The sequence below is a fragment of the Macrobrachium nipponense genome, chromosome 16 (assembly GCF_015104395.2).
Source record: "Macrobrachium nipponense isolate FS-2020 chromosome 16, ASM1510439v2, whole genome shotgun sequence".
In the NCBI taxonomy this organism is placed as follows: domain Eukaryota; kingdom Metazoa; phylum Arthropoda; class Malacostraca; order Decapoda; family Palaemonidae; genus Macrobrachium; species Macrobrachium nipponense.
The window spans coordinates 50,233,545-50,245,902 of record NC_087209.1 but is presented as its reverse complement, the minus strand read 5'-3'; positions in this window follow the sequence as shown (position 1 = coordinate 50,245,902).

The following is a 12,358-nucleotide window of genomic DNA, read 5'->3' as shown; positions in this document are numbered from 1 at the left end:
CTATGTTGAGCCCGAAGGGCATTACCTTGAAGGAGTAGGCTTGGTTCCCTAATTTTGGCACGCTGAACAAGCGACCTTGAAATTTTGAGTGTTTTACTCTTGACACTGTTCCTTTTTGAAGGAGATTGAGGGAATACTCTACCAACTCCGCTGTTGGTTCCTGATAGAAGGTGTTGGGTGGAGGTGGACCTTCGATCCAACTCTAGCCCAGACCTTTGTATACAATACTTTGTGCCCAATTGCTGAACCTCCAACGGTGACGAAAGAGGTACAGCCTCCCTCCTACCTGGGAGTTCTCATTGGGTTGCTGATGGACGGCCTCTACGTCCTCCTCTTGCACCTCTGCCTCGGCTGGTAGCTCTTCTGCCGCCTCGTTGATGAAAGGCGCCTCTAGATCTGCCGCCCCTACCGAACCTATTGAATGCCTGAAATGCCTGATTTTCAAAGGTTGGGTTAAAGGCTGGGGAAACAGCAAAGGAAAGTTGATGCCTGCGGCTGTTGTGGCTGAGTCAACAGCACAAATTGCTGTTGTGGTTGGTTCTTAGAGGTAGAGGGTTGGGGAACTGGTACTGCCTGAACCAAAGCTTGTTGCTGGGGTGCCTGGAAGGGCTGGAACTTCCTAGGCTTTTTCTTTGCTTTGGTATTCGAAAAGGAAGACTCCGATTTTCTTTTGTAGACTAATCCCCACCGAACGCGCAGGCTTTGGTTCAACCTAGCAGCCTCATGTTGTACCTCGTTGACTGCTGAGGCAGGAAAAAGATCGGCACCCCATATAGAAGAGGCCAGGAGTTTGTTGGGCTCGTGCCTGATCGTGGATTCTGCTAGGACGTGCTTCCTACAGTTCCTCCTAGCCACAACAAAATCATACAAGTCACATTGCATACTGAGCAATTGTGTCTTAGCAATGATCTTGAAAAACGGTTCTTGCGAATACACAAGAGCTGCTGTTTCCTTCATGACTAGAACGTTGAGGGACCTCACAAGCCGTGTCCTAGCATGGAATTCCGTCTGGATTAGCACATCAGACTGCCTGGGTAGCCTCTCACTGAATAGAGAGATGGCACAATCAGGTTTAAGCTTGCCAACTGAGAAGGTTGCTGGTAAGTCTACCCATAGGTCATCTGTTCCAGGAAGTAGCAGAGATGTTGATTCCATCTCCCGGAGCTGTGGCATAGGCTCATCTCTCATTGTAGCTTGCAGAGTGAGTTCTGCCACTTTAGATGTGAACGGGATCGGGGTGTCCTCATCTACAGTAAAAATTGTGAATGGACTCCTGAAGGCTATGACCTTAGTGTTAACACACTGCCATTCGTCAAGGTTACGTATCCAAACTTGCTGAGCTTGGTCCCGAGAGAGGATGACAGTCTCTTTCGGGACCTTTTCCTCCCTGATCTAAGCAGGTTCTGTAAGACGGACACAGCCTATGAAAGGAGCCTTCAACCCTGGTGGGTAGAACTCGAAGTCCTCAATCCTTCGAGTTCTGCAGCCCTCAATCGTAAGCATTCCGTTTACGAAAGGTGCATAATTAGCCACCCTCCATTGGTTGCTTGGGTGGAAGGAAGGGAGAGTGGAGGAGTCCGGCATAACCTGGCCATGGGCTATTTGACCCGGTTGTTGAAGCCCCGACGCTTTGCCTTGTTGGAGACCTGCGACTATGGTCTCCTGTGTACCCAGCCTTTCGAGGATTTCTTGGAACTTGGTATTAACCAAGTTCCCAACCATGTTCCCCATTTGTTGCATCATATTGGATGCAAATGCTTCCTGGTCGAAGGAGGGGGCTCTGCCCTCTCCTTGAATATTTTTTTATTTTATTTTATTTTTTTTTTTTTTATTGTCTACTCTTACATAGGCCTTATAAATTACATACTAGATATATCATTCACATTATGCAGGGTGTAGCCTCTTTTACCTAGTTACATAGGTTCCTAATACAGTATATACATTTGAGAGACTAACCAGGGTTACCCAGATCTTCCTACCAACAACCCTGGTTACCATTCTAATCTCCACTCAACAGATCGATTGTTCTTTAGATCTGGAGGAATGTCAATGGCCAACCAGCCGTGGCCCCGTTGCCTACGTGATGTCGCCACCCCCCGACATCCCCATATAGTTGGCGTATATGCTCAGGCCACCCTCAATGATTTTGATCGAGAGCAGCTCGATGTCGGGAACCCTCATACCCAGTTGTTGGCAGAAGCAGATGGAGTCACTTGTAAGGACGCCTCTCCAGTTTCCCTTTACTGCTTCTATAGATGGAAGTGTGTCTGTAATTTCTTTGCTCTTCTTTTTTATATCCGGTGTGTCGTATTTCGAGACTTTATTCTTATGGAAGACATTGATCGAATTAACGTTAGTCAGCAAACAGCTTGTGCGTCTATAATCATGAAGCCGGTTCCCTTCCACACCAGAAGGTCCAGCTTCCTTAAGCCCTCTCTCGTTGTCATCCGTGGTTCTAATAGTCTCGAATCCTGCCTCCTCGGCCTTCGATTCAAGGTATTTTACTACGCTGTCGTGCCTCTTTATCCTCCACGGTTGAACAGCGGGGCACACCTGGAGGATATGGTGTAGTGTGCCCGGGGACTTGCATCCTAGATCGCATCGGCTTGATGTATCTCTGCCGCGAGCGCTTCCGGCTGGGGTTGGTAGAATTCCCATTCGAAGTTTTACTGCGTTCACATAACGTGCCTCCCCTCATGAGGCAGTTCCCAGCATCTAGCCATTTGGGCTTTATGCTAAAGGAGGCTTCTTTCAGTCCCATTCCATCTATGGAGCCATATAGTTTAGTTTTCCAGATGTTTCCTCGCTATGGTACTCACGACTCTGTCTCCTGATCTTTCCAGATGTCCTTATAGGTTTTTCTTAGCGATTGGCGTACTATCCGCCAGACATTCGATTCCTAACCCTCCGTCGGCAATTTTTGCGTAGAACACTCCAAGAGGAGTATCTTTTGGCAGATGTAATGCCTTCCTCACGAATTTTCCAATTTCGCAGTAGTTTCTCTTTAATTGGTATCCTCTAATCTCGTCCTGATGGAGGACGTGGTGGTAACGCGGAATAAGCAGTCTTAAGTGCCCAGAGTCTTTGTTGCGGCTGAAAAAGTGCTTTCTGTAGGTTTCCCAATTCGACTTGTATTCTTCTTATTGCTTTGGGCCCATTAGGTGTCTGTATGATCCCCCCTTCAACTCCAAGATATTTATAGAAGTTGGTTACAGACAGCTTTGGTAAGGTTTCTTTTTTATACGTGAATTCCCGGTTGTCGTGATACCAGGTTTTCCTCCCTGGATCTGCCATAATCCCGGTGGTGGCGCACTTTCCTATTCCGGGTTCTAATCCCAGTTTAGCCGCTTCATCCAGTAGGTTCTTGATTGCCGATTTTAGACAGTCTCTCGTTGTTGCCACCACCACGATGTCATCAGCAAATGCCAGGTAGTTGATCTTTTTGCCCTGCAGGGTGGCCCCAACACCCTCAGGGATCTTCTTCAGCACTTGATCCAATGCAATGGTTAAACAGAGGAGGAGACATAGGGTCTCCTTGCATCACTCCTCTCTTGATTTTTACGGTCACCCCATTGATGTCGGTACTTGTCTCTTGATAGAAGTTTTTCGGGCTCTGAGCAGTGCCGGGTGACTGATAGAGTCGAACGCCTTTTTGAAGTCTATGAAGGCGATATATATATTCGTGTGATCTTCTTTTGCTCGCTTCATAAGTTCTTTCACGATTAGGATATTTGCGCTTACAGGATATTTGCGCTTACACCTTCTTCTGGTTTGATTCCTATTTGACGTTCTGATGTTGGGAGGCGCTCCGATAGTCTCTTGGCTAGTATCTTGGAAAGGCCTCTCGTTACACCGGAGGTGATTGTGATCGGTCTATAGTCCCCTTGATCTCCTGGACTATCTGTTTTGGGCAATAGGGTAGTCCTCCCTTTGGACCACTCCACAGTAGTACATATTTTTGTCCTAAGGACAAGATCATAGAACTCGTTGATTTTTCTGTTGTCAGCTGCTCTAATGTCAGACGGCTTCACACCGTCTGGGCCTGGCGCCGAGCTTAACTTAATTTTCTTCTTCATCCACTCGATTTCTTCAAACGTGATTGGCTCTAGGATAGATATGGTGTCTATCAGTTGTTCTTCACTATTCTCTTCCGATGGTAGACTTTCTCTTGAGAAAAGAAAGCTCCAAAACTCGGTCGTTCCTTGAGGGAGGGACGGCCGCGCAAGGGGATCTTTTCCTAATATTGCATTCTGTGCAGTTCGACCTCTGTTCTTTTTCCATCCCCTCTGGGTGACTGCAAATTCTCTTCTCCGTCTTATTCTTCTTGATAGTATTCTCTGGTTGTTTCCATTATATCCGGGGGGCAGTTGTTGCTCTCTTCGACCAAATACTCCAATCCTAATGTTGTGTAGCATCTCAGATGTTATATCATTCTCATTGTTTTCACTGGTTGTACTGCTGTTAGTCGGGATTCGGGGATGATGATGGGGAACCACCATTGCCACTTCTTGTCATCATCATTAGGTAATCATTCATTCCATCCTCTGGGACGGTCGTAGGATGGGGATCGTCAATTCTCCGAAGATAGATTTCCGCTTTTGACAAGCCAGCTCCGTTGCTGTTAATCATTCTGGCTTTCACTTCATTATACTCTTCTAGAATTTTCAAGTACTCCGTTGTTGTTCTTCTGTTCCTCAAGCTATCTAGCGTGCGGTGAGAGAAGAATTCTTTTTGAATCCTTTTGTTGATATAAGGATCATTTTTGAACAGGGACTCTGCCCTGGCTAGTCTGATCATTTCCTCCTCCGACCATTCTGATCTTCCTGGTTGGGGAGGCACATAGCATTGGGTCTCTTGTATATTGAGGTTTTTCTCTTTGCGCATTCTATTTAAAATTAGTTTATATTCATTTGATTTGCATTTTCCAGTGATGCTATTGATTGTTCTTAAAGGGAACAAGTGCTGATTAATTTTCTGATTTATAAATGGCTCGTGCTCATTATCTATTTCGAAACTGGCCATCCTCCTGAGGTCCTCCACAGCCCAGAGCTTATTCTTCATGTTATCAAGCCTGATAACATTTTGGCTGTGGAATTCCACAGGGTGGGCTCTTCTTTCATGCAGACGTCTGCCATTATAGGTGGTAAACTGTCTTGGGCACATCGGGCAGACAAACATCTGTGGCTCAGGGGCCACGGTAGTCATGTCTCTCTCATGACTCCCGGCAACAGCCTTGCTCTGATTTGGAGCGGAGCTGCTGGCGTTTTCTAGTTGACTCATTCGCCGGGTTTCCCCGACTGGGAATGAACGACCCACAGTGGGCAGGTTAAGTCCCTTTCGCGATCTGTTAGCTCCATTAGGCAAACTACCTTCTGGATGTTTAACGGGACCCTGGAGAGGTGGATCACTAGTAACTCAAGCTCATAGTTACATCGCACCTTTAGAGGTGGATGCCACAGGATCCGAGGTGGAAGATTGGGTTCTCCCCTTGGAAGACGTGGTCTTCGAGCCCTTGGAGAGAGACCCCTGTTTGGTTTTGTCCGCTCCAGGATGGTGAGCTGGAGCTTTATGGACTTGGCTAGTGTATGATTTTCTGGGAAGGGGCTTTGGCAGCAATTTCGAGTCACGCTTGCCCTTGACTTTAGGGATCGCCGAGAGGGATTTTGATCTAGATGATGGAAATCCCCCGGAGAACCCTTGGAAGGAAGTAGAAGAGGAAGGAGAAGAAGGTCTAGATGTGCCCAAGGGGAGGCCTTGAGCACCTACAAGGCTTGCGTCATTAAAATCCTTACCGTTGCCCATGCCGTCCGCTGTCATGGGCTCGACGTCCAGATCGAGTGCCGCGACCTCCTGCGCCGAAGCCTCCTCTGAGTGTTGAGCCACTGCATCTTAAATAGATGCTATGATGGGAGCTGCTACTTCGGGGTCTACGTAGCCTGTACTTTTCCCCCCGGGGAAGATCAAAGTGGCCATCTCCTGAGAGAGGATGTATGGCTTCGCCTTGCCTACATTCCCCCCGAAGCCGCCCACCCATACCTTGAGGGTGGAAAGAGTAGCATCCCGAACAGACTGGGTGCATCAGAGGAGACCCGTTCCATGAGATCCTAGCAGGAGAAACAGTTCTCATGATGCCACACTACTGAGCCATCTAGTTGGACTGCGCAGGTGGCGTGGGTCCGTCAGACATAGTGCCCACAGGGATCCTGAAGGACGGCGTTGCAGCCAGTCTTCATACAATGGGTGGCCTGTAAATGGAATGATACATGAGTACCATTGTTAACCAACCGGACAATGTCCATGGTTGATATGTCATAACACCGGAGTGTTCCGGTGTTGTAGAGTTGTACCAGACTCGGCCGTCTCTTGCCATGCACCATGCTGGGGAATCCGGTAGAACAAGTAGCAAGTAGTTTTCTGGGTTTCCGGTGCTACCGGAGAACAGACAACTACCGAATCGGGGTAGCTACTATTGTTATACGCCGGAGAGGAGTAGTCCAAGCAGGTACCGGGCGAGATGGGAGAGTCCGGGTGAGTGGTGAGGCGGTGGAGCTCGGTGGCTCCGCAATAAAACTTAAACTAAAAGGGAGGGGTAGCTCCCGGGGAAGCACATTGGCTTCAATAGTGTTATAAACCCCTTTTTGGGTTATGGTGCAGGCTTTTAGTGCGCACCTCAACGTACACAGTGATGACAAAAATACTCGGTAGGTAATGGTTAGCGGAAACAAACACCAGAGAAAACTCAACAATATTTATTAAACAAAAAAAAAAGCTTAAATCCCGTGGGTTCCTAGCATCTAAATAATCTAAGCCCTAAGACAGAAATAATATATTAGGAGAAACATTAATACGAATAATCAAGAAATGTACCAAACAATAGCTGGCCAGACCAAAACCAAAATAACTATATATCCTATCACTATAAGAGGAGGAAAGAAGGTAAAGAACAACAGTAAGGAAAGACACTTAATCTCCTACCTATACATTACAAACTAAAACAAATTATTTAATACCAAAGCCCAGTAGAGCATAATGACCCATAGGGTCTGAGTACCACAAATTTAAAAATATAAAAATTTGTATAAGAAAAAAAACAAAATGTAAATCTCCTCACACCAATAAGCGGAAGCCGTGATTTAAAATTAATTTAAATCTTAAAGGCGGCCGTGATCACAATCTGTCTGGACTCTGCACACGGGGGAGGATGCAAACTCAGGTAAACACAGGTGAGTGGGAGTTGGAAGCAATCCTGCCCAACAACACAAGGACAAACGCCTACCTGGTATATGCCTCCCTACGTGCCACCTCACGAACCAATTTGCTCCCAAAAAGCAGCTATAAGGGCGTCCAAACGGAATGGCAGTAGCACTGCAAAAAATCTCCAGTGGGTACTGGGACAAGACTATGGCACCACACACCTTAGGAAAAATTTCCCACTAAGGCCTTACAGTAGTTAAGTCGCAGGTGACCAACAACTGGGATCCACGTGCGGGCGGGTAACTCCACGTCGCAGGTGACTGAAGAGTACCTGCGGAGGACACTGCCAATCCCGTCAATACAAAGATAATTCTCCAAGGCGCCAGCTGCAGTCTGAAGGGGAAGCAAAGTACGGCCCGAACTAACTCGGGCAGAGCGCTGACCTCCAGACATCAGCCTCTCCCCAAAGGCGTTTGTCAATACTTGAAAAAAATAAACAAAAGACAACAATCGTTAGTACGATAGTTAACAACAAATAAACAAGCGGGGAGGAGGCGCGAAACTATCACCAAACACTTCTCTTAACACTTAAGACATACATAACAAAATCCTTAATAGTAATATCCTCAAATTTAGGACAAGGCTGATTCAAATGTATTTTAATAAAATGATTTACGTTAACCTGATAAATAGTAAAACTAATACAGTAATACCTCGAAATACGAAATTAATCCGTTCCGAGGCGGCCTTCGTATAATGAGTTTTTCGTATCTTGGAACACATTTTCTTGGAACACATTTTACATGTAAAATGGCTAATCCATTCCAAGCCCTCCAAAAACACCCCATTAAATTTCATAATAAAGCTAAATTGACCTGTAAACAATGAAATACTACAACAATTTGGACCATTCAATACCTAAATTAAGAATAAAAATCCAAACCTGTAAATAAAGTGTATATTAGTGTACAAGAAATATTATTACTGTAACGTAAAATGTTGAAGCTCACCTTTCGAGTGAGGCTATCTCCGAAAGTGGCGGCAGAGGAGGAGGAGGAGGAGGACAAACTGCAGATAACATACGTACGTACGTACACTTAACTTTACGAAAACTTAAACAATTTAAGGAAAACTATAAAGATAAAATTTACGAAAAACATTAACAAAACTGTAACACTTAACTTACAAAACTCTAAAAATTACATAAATTTTTTTTTTTTTTTATTTTTACCTTTTTTTTTTTTACTTTTACGGTGTTTTATATATATATATATATATATATATATACTTCTATATATATATATAATATTATATATTATTATATTATATATAATATGTTGTATATAGATATATATATATATATATATATATATAACATATACAGAATTTCAACTTCATCACCACTTTCAACGTTCTGTTTTTCATCACTTGGTTCTTCCTTTTTGCTTTCAACTTTGTTTTTTATCACCTGGTTCTTCCTTTTTGCTTCTGCTAATGCTGAAGGCCTCTTTAAAAAATAACTATCCAAGGAAGATTGCTTCTGCCTGCTTTTGCCAATGTTCCTGAAACGACTCAGGCAAACGTCATCGAACTGCGCAAGCATACGACCTGTGTGAGCCTTTTCGGGGTGTCTTTTTTTTCTATGAACGATTGCACTTTATGAAAAGTGGCTAAGACCTCCTTAATTTCTGCCGTTTTCATAGGCTCCTCCTCTTCATCGCCGCTGCTGGAGAACTCCTCTTGAACGACGTTATGTTGCATGGCCTCCAACTCCTTCAGGTCATCCGTCGTAAGCTCCTCTTGGTGCTCCTCGAGAAGGTCGTTGATGTCGTCCTCTTCGACGACCAGTCCCATGGACTTGCCGAGTGCAACGATCTCGTCAAGATCTGGTTCCAAAACAGTTTCAGGATCGTCAACTGTTTCGGACTCGGCAGCACCAGCTTCGCCCACGTCGAATCCCTCGAAGTCTCGGTCGGATGCGGCATCAGGCCAGAGTTTCCTCCACAAGGAATTCAAGGTTCGCCTCGAAACCTCACCTTGCTCTTTCCAAAATTCACGCAAGGTGAGGTTTGTGGTATCGGTGATGTCGAAACATCTTTTGAAAAGATGTTTCGTGTACAGCTTCTTAAAGTTCGCTATCACTTGCTGGTCCATGGGCTGGAGGAGAGGGGTGGTGTTGGGCGGAAGAAAACGAATCTTAACGAAGGAATACTCCGCTAGGATATCTTCCTCGAGGCCAGGAGGGTGGGGAGGGGCATTGTCCAACACCAGCAGACATTTCAGGGGGAGGCGCTTCTCTTGCAAAAAACTCTTCACAGTCGGGCCGAAACACAGATTTACCCACTCCGTGAACAAAAGCCTCGTTACCCAGGCTTTTGCATTAGCCCTCCACATCACTGGAAGCTTCTCCTTCAACACTTTGTGGGCCTTGAAGGCTCGAGGAGTCTCGGAGTGATACACCAGTAGGGTTTCACCTTGCAATCCCCACTGGCGTTCGAACAAAGTGCGAGCGTAAGCCTGTCTTTCATAGGCTTATGCCTCGGTAGCTTCTTCTCTTCCTCTGTGATGTACGTCCGACGAGGCATTTTTTCCAAAAAAGATCAGTCTTATCACAGTTGAAAACCTGCTGAGAACTGTAGCCTTCCTTGGTCATCATCTCGTCGAAAGTCTTCTTAAATGCTTCGGCCGCTTTCATGTCCGAGCTGGCAGCCTCCCCATGACGACCACCGAATGGATGCCAGTCCGGTTACGGAATTTCTCGAACCAGCCATGCGAAGCCTTGAACTCTGGGGTTTGCGTTGAAGTCCCTTCCCCTCCGTCGTCTTTCGCCTGTGCAATCAAATCGCCGAAAATAGCACTGGCCTTGTGAGCGATTGCCGTCTCCGTTACTGTATCGCCAGCGATTTCTTTGTCTTTTATCCAGACGAGGAGCAGCCGTTCCATCTCGTCGTGCACATGGCTCCTCTTGCTGGACAAAATAGTGATGCCCTTCAATGGTGTAGTTGCTTTGATGGCATCCTTCTGTTTAAGGATGGTGCCTATTGTCGACGGATTACGGCCGTATTCCTTAGCGATCACACTCAATCGCATACCAGCTTTGTACTTCTTTATGATCTCCATCTTTGTCTCCAGAGGCAGCATGCGCTTCTTTCCGTGAATTTCAACATTCTTGGGACCCATGACTACGTTAATTTACGTAAAGTTACACAAATACGTAATAATACAGTCTTCGCACAACACGATATGTACTGCAACGAAATCTCTAACGAATTTACGTTACTAAACGAAATCGTTGGAGCGAACGAATGCCGAATGCGTACGGTGAAGTTTCGGGTGCGAAGTGGCCGAGCTAACGCTAACGCCAACACATACGTATAGAAGATGCATGATGGGAGGGATGCTGTCCAATCAGAGAGAAGGATCTCATGGCTTGGCTAGCATCAGGAACCAATGGGAGAGCAGGAGGATGGTGGCGAGTCTACTATAACTAAGATGGCGGCGCGAGTTTCAAAATTGTTATGGGGCGAATCTCGGACTTTCAGAAGCCTTTCGTATCTTGAAAACTTTTCGTATGTAGAGCAGTAAAATTTTTCGTCTTTGCTTTCGTAACTTGGATTTTTTGTAAGTTGAGCCTTTTGTATCTCGAGGTACTACTGTACTAAAAACATAACAAATATTATAATGTGGAAAATGAAATAATGTAAGCCCGTTGGAGGCCAGAGCCTCCGCATAGTCATCACCCTCAAGGAATACGGCTATGCCAGAATCCTATATCCGCCAGAATGGAGGGGAGGGAGTGACTAAGGGCGAGGGAATAGCCCAGAGAGCCGAGGAGAGCCGAGCCCACCCGAGCCTGGTGGCCGGCTGAGGCTGGGTAGAGCCAAGCTCCTCCACTACTCTGGGATGACACCGGCTGAGTAGCGCCACCTGCACCCCATGGACCCCGTGGGGGCCTCCTTCACACCCACGAATGAACTCGGATCGGTTGTCAGCGACAACGTGAGCGAGATATCAACCCACCTGGGTGGGAGCTTTTGTGGGGGCGGGGGGGAGAGGAGCAGTAGCGTGGTGGCTACTACATGATCGCCTGGACCCCTGACAGTTGGGTGGTGGCACCCACGAGGTGAAGAAGGCCAGGCGAAAGGAAGGCTTATAGGCCAACCGAAGCCGAATCACATCAAAGAGAAAAATAAAATGAAATATACACCAAACACAGGGGGAAAGGGAATAAAATGAGATGAAGAGAAAGAGGAGCGTCCTGGAGGGACTAGGTATAACTAACCGGTAAGGGTGGTCAAGACCTGGCATCTCCGAGCAGCTGGCCTAGTGTCGTTACAAATAAACGTAGGACAGGCAGCCAGAGTAGGCTAGGACTAAAAGAAAGACTAGCATAGTCTCATAAGGCCTAAAGAGGTAACCTAACCAAAAGGAACATGCATGCATGAAACTGTAACGGTCGGTTCCTGAAAGGCTACGAAACAGGAACACGTGCTAGGTAGAATGCCCCGTGTAAGGACATGATCGTCGAAAAAGCATCACCAATAATAGTAAAAACAGTGACATGACAACAATACTGCTATAAAAATTCGTGTTCACTAGTTATGGGAGACCACGTGAGACACAAAAGGAGGATACACAAAGGAGCACGCTGCAATGGCGGCTCAGGGCCGAAGCCGCATGGGACGTCGACTCAGAAAAACCTAAATATTAATTCGGTTAAAAAAGCCAAAGGCAGTCCCTTAATAGTGTCAACCATAATAGCAGTACTTAACTTGAATGCAGAAGCAGAGTAACGATCCATGGTGAAATAAAAATCCAAAAAGCGAGAAACACAACACAGCAAAAGAAAACGCGTCTGTAGCGTAGTAGTGCTATCAACGGAATGACGTCACAGGCGCTAGCTACACGGTAGCAGGTAGTGAGCCATAGGTCGGCTCCTCTCTTTTTGAGGTTTTTGATGTAGGAGAGGCTAATTGGAGAAGGACCCGTGGTAGTGGTTTCACTCGCCCCAGAAACCATACAAACACCCTTTAAAAATGGTGAGGGAGCCATAATATTCTGGCATTTCCAATTTAGCGGTTCTCTGGTATTATAACAATATTTTACCTTAGAAATAGTGCTAAAGGAACCTATTTCATGGAGCGACACGGCCAATCCCAGAAAT